The sequence below is a fragment of the Oncorhynchus clarkii genome, chromosome 30 (assembly GCF_045791955.1).
Source record: "Oncorhynchus clarkii lewisi isolate Uvic-CL-2024 chromosome 30, UVic_Ocla_1.0, whole genome shotgun sequence".
Taxonomy (NCBI): Eukaryota; Metazoa; Chordata; class Actinopteri; order Salmoniformes; family Salmonidae; genus Oncorhynchus; species Oncorhynchus clarkii.
Genome location: NC_092176.1, coordinates 18,761,031 through 18,786,593, shown reverse-complemented (window position 1 = coordinate 18,786,593; position 25,563 = coordinate 18,761,031).

The window sequence follows — 25,563 nt, the reverse complement described above, 5'->3', positions numbered from 1 at the left end:
CGTCTGCCTCCCTGGTAGAGCGCTGATACCCCCCAGGCCCTTCATGCCAACACCAGATACAAAGAAAGAAACCAAGGCAAGCACTCCCAACCACACAGACACAGATAGAAGCACACACATGCAGTGCCTATAGAAAGTCTACACACCCTTTTTTCACATTTTGCTGCTTTAAAATTCAATCTAAAAAAGGAATAGAAATGTTCCTACAGATCTGCTCCATATTTTCAAAGTGAAAGAAAGTTATTGAACATTTTCCAAATTTAAGAATACAGTGCCTTGCGAAAGTATTCGGCCCCCTTGAACTTTGCGGGCTTTTGCGACATTTCAGGCTTCAAACATTAAGATATAAAACTGTCTTTTTTTGTGAAGAATCAACAACAAGTGGGACACAATCATGAAGTGGAACGACATTTATTGGATATTTCAAACTTTTTTTACAAATCAAAAACTGAAAAATTGGGCGTGCAAAATTATTCAGCCCCCTTAAGTTAATACTTTGTAGCGCCACCTTTTGCTGCGATTACAGCTGTAAGTCGCTTGAGGTATGTCTCTATCAGTTTTGCACATCGAGAGACTGACATTTTTTCCCATTACTCCTTGCAAAACAGCTCGAGCTCAGTGAGGTTGGATGGAGAGCATTTGTGAACAGCAGTTTTCAGTTCTTTCCACAGATTCTCGATTGGATTCAGGTCTGGACTTTGACTTGGCCATTCTAACACCTGGATATGTTTATTTTTGAACCATTCCATTGTAGATTTTGCTTTATGTTTTGGATCATTGTCTTTTTGGAAGACAAATCTCCGTCCCAGTCTCAGGTCTTTTGCAGACTCCATCAGGTTTTCTTCCCATCAATTTTAACCATCTTCCCTGTCCCTGCTGAAGAAAAGCAGGCCCAAACGATGATGCTGCCACCACCATGTTTGACAGTGGGGATGGTGTGTTCAGCTGTGTTGCTTTTACGCTAAACATAACGTTTTGCATTGTTGCCAAAAAGTTCAATTTTGGTTTCATCTGACCAGAGCACCTTCTTCCACATGTTTGATGTGTCTCCCAGGTGGCTTGTGGCAAACTTTAAACAACACTTTTTATGGATATCTTTAAGAAATGGCTTTCTTCTTGCCACTCTTCCATAAAGGCCAGATTTGTGCAATATACGACTGATTGTTGTCCTATGGACAGAGTCTCCCACCTCAGCTGTAGATCTCTGCAGTTCATCCCAGAGTGATCATGGGCCTCTTGGCTGCATCTCTGATCAGTCTTCTCCTTGTATGAGCTGAAAGTTTAGAGGGACGGCCAGGTCTTGGTAGATTTGCAGTGGTCTGATATTCCTTCCATTTCAATATTATCGCTTGCACAGTGCTCCTTGGGATGTTTAAAGCTCGGGAAATCTTTTTGTATCCAAATCCGGCTTTAAACTTCTTCACAACAGTATCTCGGACCTGCCTGGTGTGTTCCTTGTTCTTCATGATGCTCTCTGCGCTTTTAACGGACCTCTGAGACTATCACAGTGCAGGTGCATTTATACGGAGACTTGATTACACACAGGTGGATTGTATTTATCCTCATTAGTCATTTAGGTCAACATTGGATCATTCAGAGATCCTCACTGAACTTCTGGAGAGAGTTTGCTGCACTGAAAGTAAAGGGGCTGAATAATTTTGCACGCCCAATTTTTCAGTTTTTGATTTGTTAAAAAAGTTTGAAATATCCAATAAATGTCGTTCCACTTCATGATTGTGTCCCACTTGTTGTTGATTCTTCACAAAAAAATACAGTTTTATATCTTTATGTTTGAAGCCTGAAATGTGGCAAAAGGTCGCAAAGTTCAAGGGGGCCGAATACTTTCGCAAGGCACTGTATATCCATTGTTTTTGTCAAAATTGTTCAGGCTCAGTAAATTTGGTTTTGGATCATTGATGGACATCGATATTTAAACCTTGTCTCTGATTTTCTAGTAGATTTATGTCAAGGCTGAAACTAGACCATTCAAGAAAACTCAACAACACCTCTTGGAAAGCCATTCTGATCAGTCTTTGGCATTAAAATGGGTGTTATTGTCTCGCTGAACTATTTTAGAGTTAGGTTTTCAGAAGACTTCATCTATCTTTTTTACCTGGGCTTTGCTCCTTTCATATTTCTTTTGATCCTGACAAACTCCCCAGTCCCTGCCGATGACAAGCATACCTATAACATGATGCTGGCCTACAAACCACTCTGTGGAAAGGGGAGACTCTCACGAACATGATGGTGTTCTCCATTCTGCTCTATGTCCCCCACACATGGTCACGGGACTTATCTGAAAGTAACGGGTACCGGTTTAAAAATAAATGGAAGTATGGGGTCGTTTTATGCCTTACCCAAAAGAAAGGGGTTAAAAACTTGTATAAAAAACAAAACTATTTCCTCAGCTTTCTCATATCTCCTAGATATAGGACAGACACTTCAAAACCTTATTCCTTATGATTTATTGTATTTTTTGCCATTTATGAATGTGTTATTTGATGCGTTTCAATGGGATTTGGTAGTAAAAGGCCAAATTAAATAGCATAGCATTCCAAATCAAATAGCTAAATGATCCATGGTATGACAATCTTAAAACAATTATATATGTCAGCTTATAACCCTCCCTTGTGACTATGCATGTGCATCTGGATTTCTTGTTAGCACAGTGCTAGTAGCAGTTTCACATGATAAGACTAGGGTTATGGTCACAGGGAGAGAGATGCAATTACGACAGCTAATTTTGGTCACCAAAGCTACCCCCCCATTTCCATTGAGCTGTCACTCAACAGTGATGTTGAGTGACAGCAATACCCCACATGAACTGATTCATCTGCCACTGTGGGGAGAAGTGGTGTTGGGTGTCACACCACACCTATTCTCCAAAGGTCTACATTCTTGACAAGTAGACAGCATTTTACAGTAGGGGAAAAAAAGTCAGAAGAGCACACTATTCTAATGGTTGACCCTTTCACTGGGTAAAGCTTACACACCTTTTACGTCTCAACTACTCTTAGAGTTAGGGAAAGAGAGGGGGGGAAGAAAAGAGAGAACTGGCATTTGATTTGAGTGAATGGTGGTGAAAAGGTCTTCAGAAAGGGCCGTTATTTTTCATGGCGGTGAGCTTGTGTTGGTCGGAGGAACTGAGTGTGGAAACTATGAGGACAGACCTGTATAACGTCTGAGGGGAGCTTTGTGCGGTGATTTTAAAGGCTTCCTCCAGCAACTAACACACACACACACACACACACACACACACACACACACACACACACACACATAGAGCATAACAGGTTTTTATCCTATTTGACCTTCACAGTGAGAGTAAGAGGTAGAGCTTTGCTGGTTCAGCTAACTGGTGTGCCTGTCTCGAGGTGCAGCCAAAACACTACATATTAGTGTTGTGGCCCAATGGCTCTCGCTCAGAGTAATAAGTGTACCGCACCACTGGCTTTCAATGTATACTTTCACCACGGTTCCTCCTGGTGTACATCATGTTGTAGCCAGCCGTCTTGACCCCTGGCCTAAAGAGTAGTAAACATTATAATCCTGTTACAGTTCAGTGATGTAAGGATGCGGTGCATCTTTATCTATGGTTGACCCTGTAGTAGGTGGACAGAATTGTTCTCGTGGCCTGAGTGGGTGTTAGCCTAGAGAACAATATTGAGTGTAAAACATTAAGAACACCTTCCTAATATTGAGTTGAACCCAAGGTGTCGAAAGCATTCTACAGGGATGCGGGCCCATGTTGACTCCAATGCTTCCCATGGTTGTGTCAAGTTGGCTGGATATCCTTAGGCTGGTTGACCATTCTTGATACATACAGGAAACTGTTGAGCATGAAAAACCCAGCAGCGTTGCAGATCTTGACACAAACCGGTGCGCCTTTCACCTACTACCATATCCTGTTCAAAGGCACTTAAATCTTTTGTCTTGCCCATTCACCTTCTGAATGGCACACATACACACTTCATGCCTGAATTCTCTCCTCCCCTTCATCTACACTGATTGAAGTGGATTTAACAAGTGACATTAATAAGGGAGTGAACATTATTCATAATAAGGGTTACGTGGAGAATATCTGACCTCTCTGAAATGGAAATGGCTAGCGCACACGGCTGCGGGCCAGAAGGTTGTGGGTTCGCAGATCACCGTGGACAAGAGTAGGGGTGGAAAGATCTCCTTCATAGTAAAAGCATTGCATGAATCGATCATCATATTTGCAGGTTTGAGAAAAAAATGGCCTTTTATGTCATGCAATTCTACGTCATTTTACATATTAGCAGAGTGTTTTTTAATACCTCACAAATAACTGAAATTATAGGTTAAGAATGGACAAAGAGATAGACCAATGTGTTAATCTTATCATATTTCTCTGATGCCAAATAAGTGTGTATTGTTTGCAACAAAATTGTCCCTGTTTGCAAATAATAAAATCTGAGACATCATTAGGAATTTGAGCATGGTACTTCAAAAGTTAGGCTAAACCTTTCCACCCCAGAAAGAGATGGTCTACAAACGCTGAAAAATATAAGCTGCTGGCTACTCTTCTTCCGTAGCTTAACCCAACGAGAGAAGGTCTATTGTACAAAAAGTGAATAGCGTAATAAATTGATAGTGACAGAATTAGATTACTTTCCAAGAAAAGTACAAAAAAATGTATCCTCAACTATAGAAGGTTGTAGTTCAGCCTCTTAATTAAGAAATGGAACAATGAAATTCCCGTATGCATCGGCGCCATGTCTTTCCCTGGAATTTTACAGCTTGTTTCTAGCATAAAGCATCGTGGACCAAAGCTCTGTTATAGATCATTTAAAATAGTCAGATATGTTTTATTTTCTTCAAAATCTTAAGCTAACAAAGGGTAGACCTGTGTTCTTTGCCATTTTCTTTAATAGAAAAGTATGCCTACTGCATACCCTCTCATACCCTCTCATAACTTAACAGCCCTTCACTGATATGGAGTTAAGTTAACTAAAGTGTGCATGGTGGGTGAAGGGAAACGCTCATCCAGAGGTGGCGCTCCTAGTGGCCGGGGACTTTAATGCAGGGAAACTTAAATCCGTTTTACCTCATTTCTACCAATGTGTTAAATGTGCAGCCAAAGGGGGAAAAAAACCTCTAGAACACCTTTACTCCACACACAGAGATGCGTACAAAGCTCTCCCTCGCCCTCCATTTGGCAAATCTGACCAAAATTCTATCCTCCTGATTCCTGCTAACAAGCAAAAAGCAAAGCAGGAATCACCAGTGACTCGGTCAATAAAAACTCTCTGTTTATTATCTATGCATATCTCTTTAACTCTCCCTACATGTACATATTACCTCAATTACCTCGACTTACCGGTGCACCCGCACATTGACTGCGTACCAATACCCCTTCTATATAGTCTTGCTATTGTTATTTTACTGCTTTTACTTGTTACTTTTATTTACAATTTTTTAGTTAACACTTATTTTTCTTAAAACTGCATTGTTGGTTAAAGGCTTGTAAGTAAACATTTCACTGTAAGGTCTACCTGTTGTATTCGGTCCATATCCATTGCGGTGTGTAATGCAGCCCTGTTTTATTTACACCATTCCAGCAGCTATCTTAGACAAAAACTTGCTCTGCGCTTCTCCGAGCATGCACTTCGTAGACTATAGCCTATAGGCTATGGATCATTTGATTGAGACCACACTAAATAGCCAATAGGCACACTTGATATTGCATGCCTAGGGGAGAATCAGAGATACATAGCCTTATAATCAACTCATTCTAAAACACTGAGAAATATTGACATTTCATCAATTATAAATTACATGACCCTTCCCTGGAATAGATTTAAAAAAAATACTAAGCCCTCCCCTTGACTGAAATTGAAAAAGCTTGACCCTCCCCCATTTTCCTCCCGGTACCCATTATGTAAATGTCGATCCATCCCTAAGGAATCATAGCTTTCATCTGGAATCAGCTCAGTCTATGTCATGGAAAGAGCTAGTGTCAATGTTGGTACACTCAGGGACCTGTACATATCGTATGGACCAGTTTAGGAAATATCTTGCTGTTTTTAGAGTAGAGGGTTACTTAAGCAATAAGGCCTGAGGGGGTGTGGTATATTGCCAATATACTGTACCACGGCTAAGGGCTGGTCTTAAGCACGGCGCAACTCGGAATTCCAGATACAGCCCTTATCCGTGGTATATTGGCCATATACCACAAACCCCCAAGGTGCTTTATTGCTATTATAAACTGGTTTCCAACATACAGTGATTAGAACAGTAAATAAGTAATGCTGCAGAAGCATCAGCTAGTAAAATGTGGTATTGTAATAACTTGTGGATTGGGATAATTCACTTTAACTGATTTGCATGCCCTCATCTTCTGTGAAACGTGATCTGGAGAGATTTTGCTTATGTGGAACAAGCCTCTACCCGTGTTTCACCAAATCTATTTCATTAAGATGAATAATGAATGCCAGTGATGAACCTTTGGTGCCCTTTTTTTTCCTCTGAAGCCAGTATTTGTAAAGAATGTTCAGGTACCCAATAGAAAAACACTTGCAGTTACTCAGTGAACAGAGAAAGATCTTGTGTGTGTGTGTGTGTGTGTGTGTGTGCGTGTGTGTGTGTGCGTGTGTGTGTAGTCCTCATGTATCCCAGGCTCTGATATACAGACCTGTAACAACCCTATCTAATTAAGACAGGGACACACTAACAAGGGACACCATCATCATCATCGCTCAGCAGTCTCATCATCATCATTGTCACTATTAAGCTTTATATCAAATTCCACCCCAGCCCGCCAATAGAGGGACTCCTGTGTACCTAATGTATTGTATGTCATTAAATTGTTATTATTACTATGCCAGGGGTGTCAAAAAGGATGGAGATTCACCCATGTAATATTCTATATAGCCAACAGGGAGGACCCGCTTGGCATTCTCCTAATGACAACAATCAATTCCAAGGAATACAAAGGTCATTTGATTACTCCATGTCTCTCTCTCTCTCTCTCTCTGTCTGTCTGTCTGTCTGTCTGTCTGTCTGTCTGTCTGTCTGTCTGTCTGTCTGTCTGTCTGTCTGTCTGTCTGTCTGTCTGTCTGTCTGTCTGTCTGTCTGTCTGTCTGTCTGTCTGTCTGTCTGTCTGTCTCACAATGCAGTCTGATGAGAGTATTCAGGAAGGAACCAATTCAGACCCGAGTTATGCGCGCATACACAGAACTTAATTCCCTTTTTGTGTACTTTTCTCTCTATGCGCACTCTGAACTTGTACTTAGGTATGAGGTAACGCAAGTTTCAGCCAGCTAATCTTTTCACTGTATTTTTTAAAATTTGTATTGTGTTAAATAACAGCCACTATTGGTAACCACCGTCAGTTATGCACACATACATTTATAACGGTCCCTTTATTGTTTCCTGACATTTTTCATCATTCTATTATGTAGTTGTTGTTTTTTTTAAGTTTGTGTGGTTGTTCCTGGAGAACACAGAAGGGTGTGCAAGGTAACCACGCCTGCAAAGCCCTTACGCACCTGCATAAGGTAAGTCTGAGAAGTGCACAGGAAAGGTGTGTTTAAGCATGGGAGGCATTTCCTAAGACTCAATCACTCCTGAAGTGTATGTATTAACTTTATTTTGATGAGGGGTGTCATCCATCTATATTACTTGTGATTTACACACCAAATGCAGTCAATATTGATCGCTATCATAGAAAAGCAATGTGATTACAGTAGCCACTTTCTTTATAGATCCATGCATAATTCAAGTCAAATCACATTTTATTTGTCACATGCGCCGAGTACAGTGAAATGCTTACTTACAAGCCCTTCACCAACAATGCAGTTTTATGAAAAATACCCCCAAAAATAATAAATAAAAGTCACAGATAATTAAAGAGCAGCAGTAAAATAACAATAACGAGGCTATATACAGTGAGTAAAGGTACAGAGTCAATGTGCGGGAGTACAGTTTAGTCGAGGAAATTGAGGTAATATGTACATGTAGTTAGAGTTATTAAAGTGGACCGCTTGCGTGCGGTAGCAGAGAGAACAGTCTATGATTATGGTGGCTGGAGTCTTAGAACACTATATAGAAAACACTATAGAGAAAAGGGGACTAGAAAAGGGGGAATAGAAAAGGGGACTAAAAAAGGTATGAACAAATCTAAGACTGTTCAAACAAATATGTGACAGACTACCACAGGTGTCTGTACCAGCAACCCAGCCTTCTCAATGTAGCTCCTGTGTGGCTATGCTGTTCTGGTTTGTGCTGTTCTGTGCTCTGTGTTCTGTGCTCTGTGCTGTGTTCTGCTCTGTGTTCTGTGCTCTATTCTGTGCTGTGTGCTGTGCTCTGTGCACTGTGTGTGCCTCTGGCCAGCCTGAGCCGGGCAATGCTGAAAAGGCAGGTTTCTGATGATCGATGACTTCATCCAGACTCTTTAACTCCTCCTCTTGTGCAGAGAGAGCGCTTAATTTAACAGGCCCATAGAGAACAGCCCTGATTGGGTCATGAAAGGAGAGAGCCACGGGGAGCCACTTACAGGGAGAAGCTTTCCATGCAGGAGTCATTACCACCCCACACTTCAGTCTAACACACACCACAACCTAGCCCAGCCCAGCATATCACATCAACACCCAGCCCAGCATACCACACCACAACCCAGCAGAGCGCAGACTAGCATATCACACCACCACCAAGCCTAGAATATCACACCACACCACAGCAGTCCAGCCTAGCATATCACACCACCACTAAGCCTAGAATATCACACCACACCACAACACACTCCAGCCTAGCATATCACAGCACACCACAACACAACCCAGTCCAGCCTAGCATATCACACCATCCCCAAGCCTAGAATATCACACCACACCACAACCCAGTCCAGCCTAGCATATCACAGCACACCACAACACAACCCAGTCCAGCCTAGCATTTCACACCACCACCAAGCCTAGAATATCACACCACACCACAACCCAGTCCAGCCTAGCATATCACATCAACACCCAGCCCAGCATACCATACCACAATCCAGCAGAGCCCAGCCTAGCATATCACACCACCACCAAGCCTAGAATATCACACCACACCACAACACAGTCCAGCCTAGCATATCACACCACCACCAAGCCTAGAATATCACACCACACCACAACCCAGTCCAGCCTAGCATATCACACCACACCACAACACAACCCAGTCCAGCCTAGCATACCACACCACACCACCACCAAGCCTAGAATATCACACCACACCACAACCCAGTCCAGCCTAGCATATCACATCAACACCCAGCCCAGCATACCATACCACAACCCAGCAGAGCCCAGCCTAGCATATCACACCACCACCAAGCCTAGAATATCACACCACACCACAACACAGTCCAGCCTAGCATATCACACCACCACCAAGCCTAGAATATCACACCACACCACAACCCAGTCCAGCCTAGCATATCACAGCACACCACAACACAACCCAGTCCAGCCTAGCATATCACACCACCACCAAGCCTAGAATATCACACCACACCACAACCCAGTCCAGCCTAGCATATCACATCAACACCCAGCCCAGCATACCATACCACAACCCAGCAGAGCCCAGCCTAGCATATCGCACCACCACCAAGCCTAGAATATCACACCACACCACAACACAGTCCAGCCTAGCATATCACACCACCACCAAGCCTAGAATATCACACCACACCACAACCCAGTCCAGCCTAGCATATCACACCACACCACAACACAACCCAGTCCAGCCTAGCATATCACACTACCACACCACACCACAACCTAGCCCAGCCTAGCATATCACACTACCACAACCTAGCCCAGCCAAGCATATCACACCACCACAACCTAGCCCAGCCTAGCATATCACACCACCACAACCTAGCCCAGCCTAGCATATCACACCACCACAACCTAGCCCAGCCAAGCATATCACACCACACCACAACCTAGCCCAGCCTAGCATATCACACCACCACAACCTAGCCCAGCCTAGCATATCACATCACCACAACCTAGCCCAGCCTAGCATATCACACCACCACCACCCAGCCCAGCCTAGCATATCACACCACCACCAAGCCCAGCCTAGCATATCACACCACCACCACCCAGCCCAGCCTAGCATATCTCAACACCACCCAGCAGAGTCTAGCATATCACACCACCACCCAGCCCTGTCTAGCATATCACACCACCACCCAGCCCAGAATATCACACCACAGCATAACACAGCCCAGAATATCACACCACAGCATAACACAGCCCAGAATATCACACCACAACATAACACAGCCCAGCGCAGCTGCTTAGCAGAGAGCTAGGGCAGGAGCAGACACAACTCAAGAATTTGGGACTATAAGGTTCTATCTGCAAAAAGATGATTCTGAGATAATTGGCTTTAATGTTCAGAACACTCATTGGTTAGAATGGTGTCAGCAAATTTTGTTTTGTATTCTTTTAACAACATCAATTAGGGTAGGCAAAGGTAACTGAACTAAATGACTATCGCCCCGTAGCACTCACTTCTGTCATCATGAAGTGCTTTGAGAGACTAGTCAAGGACCATGTCACCTCCACCCTACCTGTCACCCTAGACCCACTCCAATTTGCTTACTGCCCCAATAGGTCCACAGACGATGCAATCGCCATAACCCCGCACACTACTCTATTCCATCTGGACAAGAGGAAGTATGTAAGAATGTAAGAATATGTAAGAATGCAAGATGTCTATGTAAGAATGCTGTTTATTGACTACAGCTCAGCATTCAACACCATAGTACCATCCAAGCTCATGATTAAGCTAGAGACCCTGGGTCTCAACCCCACCCTGTGCAATTGGGTCCTGGGCTTCCTGACGGGCCGCCCTCAGGTGGTGAAGGTAGGAAACAACATCTCCACTTCGCTCATCCTCAACACTTGGGCCCCACAAGGGTGCGTGCTCAGCCCCCTCCAGTACTCCCTGTTCACCCATGACTGTGTGGCCATGCACACCTCCAACTCAATCATCAAGTTTGCAGATGACACAACAGAAGTAGGCTTGATTACCAACAACGATGAGACAGCCTACAGGGAGGAGGTGAGGGCACTTGGAATGTGGTGTTAGCAAAACAATCTCTCACTCAACGTCAAACAAAACAAAGGAGATGATCGTGGAATTCAGGAAACAGCAGAGGGAGCACCCCCCTATCCACATCGACGGGACAGCAGGGGAGGTGGAAAGTTTTAAGTTCCTCGGCGTACACACCACGGACAAACTGAAATGGTCCACCCATACAGACAGTGTGGTGAAGAAGGCGCAACAGCACCTCTCCAACCACAGGAGAGAAGCACAAGAAATTTGGCTTGTCAACTAAAACCCTCACAAACTTTTACAGATGCACAATTGACAGCATTCTGTCGGGATGCATCACCGCCTGGTTCGGCAACTGGACATCCCTCAACCTTAATGCTCTCCAGACTGTGGTGCGGTCTGCACAACACATCACCGGGGCAGGCTCCAGGACACCTACAGCACCCGATGTCACAGGAAGGCCAAAAAGATAATCAAGGACAACAACCACCTGAGCCACAGCCTGTTCACCCCGCTACCATCCAGAAGGCGAGGTCAGTACAGGTGCATCAAAGCTGGGACCGAGAGACTGAAAAATAGCTTCTATCTCAAGGCCATCAGACTGTTAAACAACAATCACTAACACAGAGAGGCTGCTGCCTACATACAGACTTGAAATCATTGGCCACTTTAATAAATGGAACACTAGTCTTTAATAATGCCACTTTAATAATGTTTACATATCTTGCATTACTCATCTCATATGTATCTACTGTATTTTATACTATCTACTGCATCTTGTCTATGTCGCTCTGTCATTGTTCATCCATATATTTATATGTATATATTCTTATTCCATTCCTTTTGTTAGATTTTTGTGTATTAGGTAGTTGTTGTGGAGTCATTAGATGACATAGATATTAGATATTGATGCGTTGTCGGAACTAGATACACAAGCATTTTGCTACACTCACAATAACATCTGCTAACCATGTGTATGTGACCAATAACATTTGATTTGATTTGATTGAGAGTACTATATAGGTAGAGAACATTGAACAGAACAAGGCCATGTCAATAAATCATTTTTGACAAAAATGCAGATAGAACCTTATAGTTCCAATTTCTTGAACAATCCTTTGCTGTTGACTGTGGGGGTGTGTAGGTCTGCAACAAGGCGTGTACTTATAATGATGTGATTATATAATCAAACATGGCGTAGCTAAGTGATTGTATGGATGAAACTACATTGATCCCCAAGGAAGTAGAAAAAACCTCACAAATAGCCTCTATTTAATTCTGACTTGTTTATGTAACTTCTTTAAGCATTCCCTATAGAGGTGGCTAATCAGGGCCTAAGGTTGCCCCATTCACGTGTTGCCTGTGGCATTATGTTTTACCGTGGTACTGAGTGCTCGGGTTATGGGGTCTGGTGCTCAGGTATGCTTAATAGACTTTGATTTAATTCAGTTTTTTGGTTTTGTACAATACCCACCCCTCCCCCAAACTAATATAACACACACCGCCCCTCGCCACACAAACTCAAACCACCCCTTTCCAAACCCTGCCAACATCTGCTTGTTCTTTCTCTGATGAAAAAATCCTCTGTGTTTCATTATCACTGATTTGCATAGTAATAGCATGCATATTAAGCAGCTACTTCAGAGGGTGGGCGGTCTAATGAATGCTGCAGTCTCCTCTGTTTTAACTCAATTTTGCCTCATCCATATTCAGACATGTTCCCTCCTTCCTACCCCTTCTCGCGACCCCCCCTGCCCTCAGGGACCACAATTCAGTTTCCGCTGAAACGCTTCCCCCAGCCTCTCCCCAATCCCAAAACCCTCTCCATTAATCCAATTAATTAGTGCCATTGATATATTGGGCCGCTTGGACCAAGCAGCTGTTTGCCTGCCGCTTGCCTTGCAATACTGCGTAGTGGGGGCATGGGGAGTCAGATCACCCATGGCATATCATCGATGTGGTGGGGCACGATCCAAAACCCTCTCAACTCACCCTCTCGCCACATCAAACTCATAAGCACCTTTACCTTTGCAAAATACAAATTAAGTTAGATGGCGTTGTAAGCTGGATGAGTGGACCAGCAACCTAAAGATGGGTCATCTGAAATCCTTGGCATGCTGCCATTGTTGTGACCTATAGGGTCTTAACAGTCAATTGACAATACATTTATATCAAGAAGGATCATATGAAATTCCAGTGCATGCAAGTTGCCTTGTATAAAGGAATCTGACACAAAATAACAGCCACTAAAATTCAAATCCACTCCATTCACATTTATATTGTTTTTTATTACCCTCAAGCAGAGGTTCCTGGGGAGGAATGAAATGAAAGAAGAAAGAATGAAATGAAATGGAAATAGTGATGCCCTTTTATTCTATTACACGCTGGCTATTCCACTGTGGATTGGGAAGGAGAACTAAATATACATCAATGGATGATAATGCTCCCAATACCCCCCCCCCCCCCCCCCCCCCCCCCCCCACCCCCCAAAAAAACAGAATACCTCCAGAGATGTCCCCAGGTGCCTAGCCGGAGTGGTGTGATTCAGAATTACCATAGAGAAATGAATTGCCAGGACAATGTCTAATGTTTTGTGACACAGCACGAATTTGGAAATGTGTGGACCCTGGCCCGATGGAGGGCTGAAGCAACTCATCGGAGATATTAAATTAAGCAGTGCAGGAGTAGAAGAAGTAATTCACTTTTCTGCTTCACTGGCTATCACTGTGGAGCAAAGGGACGCTCTCTCTCCCTCCCTCTCTCTGTCACACTCTCTCACTCTGCCCGTTTCACTCTTTTTCTGTCAAACTGTTTCATGGAGATTAACTGTCATATCGTCGCCGTCTGATGAAACTGTAATTTTACAACGATTTTTGTGTTCAAATGTTTTAATTTATTAAAAACAGTAACTCCCCTTACTGTACACTGAACATTGAATGACTCTAGGATCAAGGACATTTGTTCAAAATAGCTTCTGAAGTTTCATAATTGTATGTTAGTTTATGGGGAAATATGGTCATTTCTTCAATTTCCTGAAAAGAAAATGTTTTAATAAGAGGTTTTCATCAGACAGCGACTGTATTTCTAATCTCTTCAATTCAATATCTTACTTCAGGCTGCATATTTTAGATAAAATGACGGCGAAGAGGATGGCTGATGTTTTACATGCCCGTAATCAATTCTTCTATTTTGTTAGTTTTTTTGTGTGTTTTTTAACTTATTTTGTACATAATGTTGCTGCTACCGTCTCTTATGACCAAAAATAACTCTGGACATCAGAACTGGGATTACTCACCACGAACTGGCAGAAGCTTTTTCCTTTAATGAGTCGAGAAAGATATACTGCTCTCCTGGGAACAAGCGCAGATCCACGTCATTTGGGTGAAGAAAAGACGGAGGAAAAGAGGACGCAGATCAGGCTGCCTTTTGAGAATTAGTCGGCGAGCGAGTAAACTCCCATTGCCATCAATTCTACTTGCGAACATGCAATCATTGGAAAATAAATGGATGACCTACGATTACGATTATCCAACCAATTATCCTACCAATCATACCAACAGTTCATGAAGAACTGCAATATCCTATGTTTCATCGAGTCGTGGCTGAACGACGACATGGACAATATAGAGCTGGAGGGATTTTCAATGCACAGGCAGAACAGAGAAGCAACGTCTGGTAAGATGAGGGGTGGGGGTGTGTGTCTTTATGTCAATAACAGCAAGTGCCCGATGTGTAATATTAAAGAAGTCTCGAGGTATTGCTTGCCTGAGGAAGAGTATCTTATGATAAGCTGTAGACCACGCTATCTACCAAAAGAGTTCTCATCTATTTTATTCGTATCCGTCTATTTACCACCACAGACCGATGCTGGCACTAAGAGTGTACTCAACCAACTCGATAAGGCCATAAGCAAACAAGAAAATGCTCACCCAGAAGCGAAGCTCCTAGTGCCTGGGGACTTTAATGCACGCAAACTTAAATCAGTTTTACCAAATTTTTACCAGCATGTCACAAGTGCAACCAGAGGGAAAAAACCTCTAGACCAGCTTTATTCCACACGCAGAGATGCATACAAAGCTCTCCCCCGCCCCCCGTTTGGAAAATTCGACCATAATTCTATCTTCCTGATTCCTGTGTACAAGAAAAAACTCGCTCAATACGGAAGTGGTCAGATGGCGCGGATGCTACGCTACAGGACTGCTTTGCTAGCTCGGACTGGAATATGTTCCGGGATTCATCCAATGGAATTGAGGAGTATACCACCTCAGTCATTGGCTTCATCAATAAGTGCATCAACGACATCGTCCCCACGGTGACCGTACTCACAAATCCCAACCAGAAGCCATAGATTACAGGCAACATCCGCATCAAGCTAAAGGGTAGAGCTGCCGCTTTCAAGGAGCAGGATACTAATCTGGACACCTATAAAACACCTCCTACCGCAACTGGATCCTGGACTTCCTGATGGGCTGCCCCCAGGTGGTAAGGGTAGGCAACAACACATTTGGCATGCTGATCCTCAACACTAAGGCACCTCAAGGGTGTGTACTTAGTCTCCTCCTGTACTCATTGTTCACCCACAACTGCGTGGCCAAACACAACTCCAACACCGTCATTAAGTTTGCTGATGACACAACAGTGGTAGGCCTGATCACCGACATTGATGAGACAGCCTAAAGGGAGGAGGTCAGAGACCTGGCAGTGTGGTGCCAGGACAACAACCTCTGCCTCAATGTGAGGAAGACAAAGGAGCTGATCGTGGACTACAGGAAAAGGCGGGCCGAACAGGCCCCCATTAACATCAACGTGACTGTAGTGGAGCGGGTTGAGAGTTTCAAGTTGCCTGGTGTCCACATCACCAACGATCTATCATGGTCCAAACACACCAAGACAATTGTGAAGAGGGCACAACAAAACATTTTCCCCCTCAGGAGACTGAAAAGATTTGGCAAGGGTCTCCAGATCCTCAAAAAGTTCAACAGCTGTACCATCGAGAGTATCCTGACCGGTTGCATCACCGCCTGGTATGGCAACTGCTCGGCATCTGACCGTAAGGTGCCACAGAGGGTAGTGTGAATGGCCCAGTACATCACTGGGGCCAAGGTTCCTGCAATCCAGGACCTATATAGTAGGCGATGTCAGAGGAAAGCCCATGAACTTGTCAGAGACTCCAGTCACCCGAGTCATAGACTGGTTTCTCTGCTACCGCACGGTAAGCGGTACCGGAGTGCCATGGCCAGATTTCAAAAAGGCTTTACGGCGAAAGCACACGATTATCTGAGGACAGCACCCCGCACACAAAAGCATTACATACATTTTTCAACTAAGCAGATGCGTTACGAAAGTCAGAAATGGCGATAAAATAAATCACTTACCTTTGAAGATCTTCATCTGGTTGCAATCACAAGGGTCCCAGCTACATAACAAATGGTAATTTTGTTCAATAAAGTCCTTCTTTATATCCCAAAAAAGTAAGTTTCAATGGCGCACTTGACTCAGTAATCCACCCGTGTCCCTCGTTCAAAATGCATGCAAAATCAATCCTGTATGTTACCAATAAAAATATTCTAAACAAGTCAGACAACCTTCCTAATCAATCCTCAGGTACCCTATTATGTAAATTAACGATACAATTTAAGACAGAGAATACCGGAGACCATTACCGGAGATAAATAATGAAGTACGCACACTCACCGGAACGCGCTACAAGCACTACAGCCAAAATGGGAGCCACTTAGAAAAACAAACAATTCTAGCTCATTTTTCAAAAAACAAGCCTGAAACTTTCTAAAGACTGTTGACATCTAGTGGAAGCCCTAGGAACTGCAATCTGGGAGGACTTCCCAGCCATTGTAATCAGAGGTGAGCTGAATTTTTTTTTTTCTGGATGGATTGTCCTCGGGTTTTCACCTGCCATATCAGTTTTGTTATACTCACAGACATTATTTTTAACAGTTTTGGAAACTTTAGAGTGTTTTCTATCCAATACTGTACCACCGCACACTGACTCGGTACCGGTGCCGCCTGTATATAGCCTCGTTGTTATGTTATTGTGTTACTTTTAATAATTTTTTTGTTTAGTTTATTTGGTAAATATTTTCTTAACTCTTCTTGAACTGCACTGTTGGTTAAGGGCCTGTGAGTAAGCATCTCACGGTAAGGTCTACACTTGTTGTATTCGGCGCATGTGACGAATAAAGTTTGATTTGATATGATATTCCACTGTAACATGCAGCAGTCAGACATGCAATCCGTAACATATTGACGTTTTCCCAGGACAGTGGTTTAAGGTTACATTAGTATGTGTGTCTCATCCCGTGGGAGTGACCCTGCTGATGGGTTGATGTTTGAGGTCTTTCTTTCAGGAATATACAAATCAGTATGTTGAAGAGACTTTCATTTTTCCAAAATAACACCTCACTTTTGGGACAGAGAAGAAAGCACAAGTCATTCAGCAGTTAGTATCCACATGCAGAATAGAGAGGCTACGTAATTGTTTAAATTGGTTTACTGTTTCAATTCATTATCACTCATCTTTTTCCCCTTTCTACTGTTACATCACTGTACAAATAACTGTAAACCCTCAGACCTTATTGACCCTTACACATGCACACACACGCACACGCATGCGTACGCACACACAAACGGCAGGTAGGTAGCCTAATGGTTAGTGCATTGGGCCAGTAACCAAAAGGTTGCTGGATCGAACCCCTGAGCTGTCAAGGTAAAAATCTGTCGTTCTGCCCCTGAACAAGGCAGTTGTTCCACGGTAGGCCATCATTGTAAATAAGAATTTGTTCTTAACTGATTTGCCTAGGTAAATAAAATTGCAGTACAATTATGAAAATGTGAAATATTAATAAGAAATCAAACATGAGTGTGTTCCATATAAAAGTATGCATAAACGATAGGAGCTCTAGCAAGACGGAGTAAATGTTGAAATGTAAATGTTTTGTTAGTGCAGAAGGATCTGCCCCCAGGATCTTCTTTAATGAAGTGTTGTGGTTTGTGATGGTTTGTCTTCAGGTGTGGGCCGGATGCTAATGTTGGGGTTTTTAAGCTGAAAGCTGCGGGAGGGCTGGTAACGGACCTGAAGGAAGGCCCGGTCCAGAGTCATCCAGAACCCCCTCCAGGACCCACCTGCAGCCTGCAGCAGCCAAAGCCCTGTGATGATCACCCTGAACACAGCACCCTAGGGTGGGCACAGCACCCTGAGCACAGCCCTGCCATAGAGAGAGGGAGAGAGAGAGACAGAAGACTTGAGGGGGGAGTGAGGAGAGGGTGCGATGGAGAGAGAGAAAGACTGGAGAAGAGAGGTCTATTTATCTGTCTGTGGAGGAAGTGAGGAGAGGGTGCGATTGAGAGAGAGAAAGACTGGAGAAGAGAGGTCTATTTATCTGTCTGTGGAGGAAGTGAGGAGAGGGTGCGATGGAGAGAGAGAAAGACTGGAGAAGAGAGAGGTCTATTTATCTGTCTGTGGAGGAAGTGAGGAGAGGGTGCGATGGAGAGAGAAAGACTGGAGAAGAGAGAGGTCTATTTATCTGTCTGTGGAGGAAGTGAGGAGAGGGTGCGATGGAGAGAGAGAAAGACTGGAGAAGAGAGAGGTCTATTTATCTGTCTGTGGAGGAAGTGCTTCTCCCCCCCTTTCTTCCACTACTCCCCCCAGTCCCCGTCCCCTGATGCAGAGAGCTGTGACTGAAACACACCAATGCAACCTCTCTCGGGATGAGTTCCAAATACAGGGGGGAAGGGGGTAGAGTGTATTGTAAAAATGGAAGGAACGAAGTGCAAAGTAGGGAGCTCCTTAAAGAGTCTTGTCAAAATAATGAAAACAAATGGCACAGCAGTCCCCAGAGACGAATAGGAGAACTTCATTTGTGAGGCATCTTCAGCAGAAATCTGCTGCGCTACAGCAACTCCTTCATTCAAAGGCAGAAAGGGAGACGAGTGGGGAGACTGAAGGAAGAAAAATGGGAGCACTCATTGTAATAATTGTTCAGGGTCAATTATCCCCACATCGGAGCAATCGTGCTGATGTGTGTTAGCAAGCAGGCAGCAGCCATGGAGCTGCAAAACCAACGGGGAATTAAAATAGTAGATATCTCCTCAGTGAAGGAAGGAAGGCCCTGAATAACAGCTCGTTCATCTCTTTAAATCATCTCCCCTCACTAATGACCATCCTGGGATTCTAATGTGCAGGTTTGGACAGGTTTGAGCTGTAATGTGTGTCAGGTGGAACAACAAGAGGTTAATATAGTAGGTGGTTGACTGGTTAACGGTAATAAAGCTCTTCATCTATCAGATACACTTAGATACACGTTCAAAGTTGAATACTCACCAACACAGTTAAACGTAAGTAAGCACCACCATCAAGTGAGCTAGAAGGCATCTTTGTCTCCTAACTCACATGGCTAGCAGTAAGGGAGAAAAATGTGACACTTCTTCTGCCTACACATAATTGTAGTTGTTGCAATTATTCCAGTTAATTTGCAAATGTCTACGTTTCAAAACTCTATCTACACTCTTTAAAAAAAAGTTATTCGGCTGTCCCCATAGGAGAACCCTTTTTGGTTCCAGGTCGAACTCTTTTTGGATCCATGTGGAACCATCTGTGGAAAAGGTTCTATATGGAACCAAAAGTTATTTTCTAAGAGTTCTCCTATGGGGACAGCCAAAGAACCCTTTTAGGTTCTAGATATCACCTTTTTTTTCAAAGAGTGCAGCTGTCTCAGGTTTCTTCTCTCCTGTATCTTTTATGTTTGGAATAAAGCCAATTGAATTGTTATCAGCCTCCCTCAAAAGGAAGAAGGCATTCCTTTCACTGCTTTTTTAGCTTCTCTCTCTCTTCAACTCTTCTTTCTTTATCTCTCTTTTCCCTCTCCTCTTCCTCTCTCTCTCTGTTTCTCTTTCTTTCTCTCTCCCTGACAGCAAATAGCTTTCTTCTCTTATCACCCCTTCTTTCTTCATCCTCCCTCCTCCTTCCTCTTCATCCTCCCTCCTCCTTCCTCTTCCGACTTTGACTTCATCTTTCAAGTGCAGCAGCAGTAGCTTTCCTCCCCATCCCGTCCTCTCCTCTCTGCTGCGTCCACTGTCTGCATTCCTGTCACGTGCTCACCAAAGGTTATATGGCCTACTTTCTTATCAGCTGCATTCTGGGATATCAGCTCTCAGGCCTGTCTTCTGGAGAACTATCTCTAACCCCCCACTCTCTGCTGACTGCTGGGAGGACGACCTTTGTCGACCTTGTTTTTTTCTTCCTTTTCTTTTTTCCTTCCAGGGAATCTTTTACAGAATAAAAATGAAAGAAAGAGCGTAACTGAGAGAGAAGGGGGAGGAAAAGAGAATGGGGGAGAAAGGAAAATAAAGCAGCCCAATTCCCCTGAGAGAATCTGTGATGAGATTGGGACGGAGTTAGCCTTGTAAGAAAAGCGCCGTCGGCCCCCTCTCTCACAGAGTGCAGTGGTTGTTGAATCGATATCCTACCCGCCCCCCAGAACTATTCTGTCGTGCCGTCCACCTGTCTGCCCCGTCTGGGGGGGTTGGGGACTGGAGAGGGGGCTGTGGGTTGGGGGTGCATGGATGTTTGACAGAGCCGTGATGTACAAATTCATTTTGGATCTTGCCAGCCTCTCGTCTAATAGGAACACATGCTCAAGGTCTTTGGAGGTCATGTTGGGACAGGAGTGGAAAGACGCTTCCCTACCTCTCTCTTAGCTGGTGCTGTTCCCTACCTCTCTCTTAGCTGGTGTTGTTCCCTACCTCCCTCTTAGCTGGTGGTGTTGTTCCCTACCTCTCTCTTAGCTGGTGGTGTTCCCTACCTCTCTCTTAGTTGGTGGTGTTGTTCCCTACCTCTCTCTTAGCTGGTGTTGTTCCCTACCTCTCTCTTAGCTGGTGGTGATGTTCCCTACCTCTCTCTTAGCTGGTGATGTTCCCTACCTCTCTCTTAGCTGGTGCTGCTTCCCTGCCTCTCTCTTAGCTGGTGCTGCTTCCCTACCGCTCTCTTAGCTGGTGTTGTTCCCTACCTCTCTCTTAGCTGGTGGTGTTGTTCCCTACCTCTCTCTTAGCTGGTGGTGTTGTTCCCTACCTCTCTCTTAGCTGGTGTTGTTGTTCCCTACCTGTCTCTTAGCTGGTGGTGTTGTTCCCTACCTCTCTCTTAGCTGGTGTTGTTGTTCCCTACATCTCTCTTAGCTGGTGGTGTTGTTCCCTACCTCTCTCTTTGCTGGTGGTGTTCCCTACCTCTATCTTAGCTGGTGTTGTTCCCTACCTCTCTCTTAGTTGGTGGTGTTGTTCCCTACCTCTCTCTTAGCTGGTGTTGTTTCCTACCTCTCTCTTAGCTGGTGGTGTTGTTCCCTACCTCTCTCTTAGCTGGTGGTGTTCCCTACCTCTCTCTTAGCTGGTGTTGCTTCCCTACCTCTCTATTAGCTGGTGTTGTTCCCTACCTCTCTCTTAGCTGGTGTTGCTTCCCTACCTCTCTTTTAGCTGGTGCTGCTTCCCTACCTCTCTCTTAGCTGGTGCTGCGTCCCTACCTCTCTCTTAGCTGGTGGTGTTGTTCCCTACCTCTCTCTTAGCTGGTGCTGCTTCCCTACCTCTCTCTTAGCTGGTGCTGCTTCCCTACCTCTCTCGTAGCTGGTGGTGTTGTACCCTACCTCTCTATTAGCTGGTGTTGTTCCCTACCTTTCTCTTAGCTGGTGCTGCTTCCCTACCTCTCTCTTAGCTGGTGCTGCTTCCCTACCTCTCTCTTAGCTGGTGGTGTTACTTCCCTACCTCTCTCTTAGCTGGTGGTGTTGCTTCCCTACCTCTCTCTTAGCTGGTGGTGTTGCTTCCCTACCTCTCTCTTAGCTGGTGGTGTTGCTTCCCTACCTCTCTCTTAGCCAGTGTTGCTTCCCTACCTCTCTCTTAGCTGGTGGTTCTGCTTCCCTACCTCTCTCTTAGCTGGTGTTGCTTCCCTACCTCTCTCTTAGCTGGTGGTGTTGCTTCCCTACCTCTCTCTTAGCTGGTGATGTTCCTTCCCTACCTCTCTCTTAGCTGGTGTTGCTTCCTACCTCTCTCTTAGCTGGTGGTGTTGTTCCCTACCTCTCTCTTAGCTGGTGGTGTTGTTCCCTACCTCTCTCCTCTCTCTTAGCTGGTGGTGTTGTTCCCTACCTTTCTCTTAGCTGGTGGTGTTGTTCCCTACCTCTCTCTTAGCTGGTGGTGTTGTTCTCTACCTCTTTCTTAGCTGGTGTTGTTCCCTACCTCTCTCTTAGCTGGTGGTGTTGTTCCCTACCTCTCACTTAGCTGGTGGTGTTGTTCCCTACCTCTTTCTTAGCTGGTGCTGTTCCCTCCCTCTTTCTTAGCTGGTGTTGTTCCCTACCTCTCTCTTAGCTGGTGGTGTTGTTCCCTACCTCTCTTAGCTTGTGTTGTTCCCTACCTCTCTCTTAGCTGGTGGTTCTGCTTCCCTACCTCTCTCTTAGCTGGTGTTGCTTCCCTACCTCTCTCTTAGCTGGTGGTGTTGCTTCCCTACCTCTCTCTTAGCTGGTGATGTTCCTTCCCTACCTCTCTCTTAGCTGGTGTTGCTTCCTACCTCTCTCTTAGCTGGTGGTGTTGTTCCCTACCTCTCTCTTAGCTGGTGGTGTTGTTCCCTACCTCTCTCCTCTCTCTTAGCTGGTGGTGTTGTTCCCTACCTTTCTCTTAGCTGGTGGTGTTGTTCCCTACCTCTCTCTTAGCTGGTGGTGTTGTTCTCTACCTCTTTCTTAGCTGGTGTTGTTCCCTACCTCTCTCTTAGCTGGTGGTGTTGTTCCCTACCTCTCACTTAGCTGGTGGTGTTGTTCCCTACCTCTTTCTTAGCTGGTGCTGTTCCCTCCCTCTTTCTTAGCTGGTGTTGTTCCCTACCTCTCTCTTAGCTGGTGGTGTTGTTCCCTACCTCTCTTAGCTTGTGTTGTTCCCTACCTCTCTCTTAGCTGGTGGTGTTGTTGCCTACCTCCCTCTTAGCTGGTGGTGTTGCTTCCCTAACTCTCTCTTAGCTGGTGTTGTTCCCTACCTCTCTCTTAGCTGGTGGTGTTGTTCCCTGCCTCTCACTTAGCTGGTGGTGTTGTTCCCTACCTCTTTCTTAGCTGGTGTTGTTCCCTACCTCTCTCTTAGCTGGTGGTGTGGTTCCCTACCTCTCTCTTAAGTGGTGGTGTTGTTCCCTACCTCTTTCTTATTTGGTGTTGTTCCTTACCTATCTCTTAGCTGGTGGTGTTTCTTCCCTACCTCTCTCTAAGCTGGTGGTGTTGTTCCCTACCTCTTTCTTAGCTGGTGTTGCTTCCCTACCTCTCTCTTAGCTGGTGGTGTTGTTCCCTACCTCTCTCTTAGCTGGTGGTGTTGTTCCCTACCTCTCTCTTAGCTGTTGGTGTTGTTCCCTACCTCTTTCTTAGCTGGAGTTGTTCCCTACCTCTCTCTTTGCTGGTGGTATTGTTCCCTACCTCTCTCTTAGCTGGTGGTGTTGCTGCCCTACCTCTCTCTTAGCTGTTGGTGTTGCTTCCCTACCTCTCTCTTAGCTGGTGTTGTTCCCTACCTCTCTCTTAGCTGGTGGTGTTGTTCCCTTCCTCTCACTTAGCTGGTGGTGTTGTTCCCTACCTCTTTCTTAGCTGGTGTTGTTCCCTACCTCTCTCTTAGCTGGTGGTTTGGTTCCCTACCTCTCTCTTAGCTGGTGGTGTTGTTCCCTACCTCTTTCTTAGCTGGTGTTGTTCCTTACCTATCTCTTAGTTGGTGGTGTTGCTTCCCTACCTCTCTCTAAGCTGGTGGTGTTACTTTCCTACCTCTTTCTTAGCTGGTGTTGCTTCCCTACCTCTCTCTTAGCTGGTGGTGTTGTTCCCTACCTCTCTCTTAGCTGGTGGTGTTGTTCCCTACCTCTCGCTTAGCTGGTGGTGTTGTTCCCTACCTCTCTCTTAGCTGTTGGTGTTGTTCCCTACCTCTTTCTTAGCTGGAGTTGTTCCCTACCTCTCTCTTAGCTGGTGGTGTTGTTCCCTATCTCTCTCTAGCTGGTGGTGTTGTTCCCTACCTCTCTCTTAGCTGGTGGTGTTCCCTACCTCTCTCTTAGCTGGTGTTGTTCTCTACCTCTCTCTTAGCTGGTGGTGTTGCTTCCCTACCTCTCTCTTAGCTGGTGGTGTTGTTCCCTTCCTCTCTCTTAGCTGGTGGTGTTGCTTCCCTAACTCTCTCTTAGTTGGTGTTGTTCCCTACCTCTCTCTTAGTTGGTGGTGTTGTTCCTTACCTCTCTCTTAGCTGGTGTTGTTCCCTACCTCTCTCTTAGCTGGTGGTGTTGTTCCCTACCTCTCTCTTAGCTGGTGGTTTTGCTTCCCTACCTCTCTCTTAGCTGGTGTTGTTCCCTACCTCTCTCTTAGCTGGTGGTGTTGCTTCCCTACCTCTCTCTTAGCTGGTGGTGTTGTTCCCTACCTCTCTCTTAGCTGGTGGTGTTGTTCCCTTCCTCTCACTTAGCTGGTGGTGTTGTTCCCTACCTCTTTCTTAGCTGGTGTTGTTCCCTACCTCTCTCTTAGCTGGTGGTGTGGTTCCCTACCTCTCTCTTAAGTGGTGGTGTTGTTCCCTACCTCTTTCTTAGCTGGTGTTGTTCCTTACCTATCTCTTAGCTGGTGGTGTTTCTTCCCTACCTCTCTCTAAGCTGGTGGTGTTGTTCCCTACCTCTTTCTTAGCTGGTGTTGCTTCCCTACCTCTCTCTTAGCTGGTGGTGTTGTTCCCTACCTCTCTCTTAGCTGGTGGTGTTGTTCCCTACCTCTCTCTTAGCTGTTGGTGTTGTTCCCTACCTCTTTCTTAGCTGGAGTTGTTCCCTACCTCTCTCTTTGCTGGTGGTATTGTTCCCTACCTCTCTCTTAGCTGGTGGTGTTGCTGCCCTACCTCTCTCTTAGCTGTTGGTGTTGCTTCCCTACCTCTCTCTTAGCTGGTGTTGTTCCCTACCTCTCTCTTAGCTGGTGGTGTTGTTCCCTTCCTCTCACTTAGCTGGTGGTGTTGTTCCCTACCTCTTTCTTAGCTGGTGTTGTTCCCTACTTCTCTCTTAGCTGGTGGTTTGGTTCCCTACCTCTCTCTTAGCTGGTGGTGTTGTTCCCTACCTCTTTCTTAGCTGGTGTTGTTCCTTACCTATCTCTTAGTTGGTGGTGTTGCTTCCCTACCTCTCTCTAAGCTGGTGGTGTTACTTCCCTACCTCTTTCTTAGCTGGTGTTGCTTCCCTACCTCTCTCTTAGCTGGTGGTGTTGTTCCCTACCTCTCTCTTAGCTGGTGGTGTTGTTCCCTACCTCTCGCTTAGCTGGTGGTGTTGTTCCCTACCTCTCTCTTAGCTGTTGGTGTTGTTCCCTACCTCTTTCTTAGCTGGAGTTGTTCCCTACCTCTCTCTTAGCTGGTGGTGTTGTTCCCTATCTCTCTCTTAGCTGGTGGTGTTGTTCCCTACCTCTCTCTTAGCTGGTGGTGTTCCCTACCTCTCTCTTAGCTGGTGTTGTTCTCTACCTCTCTCTTAGT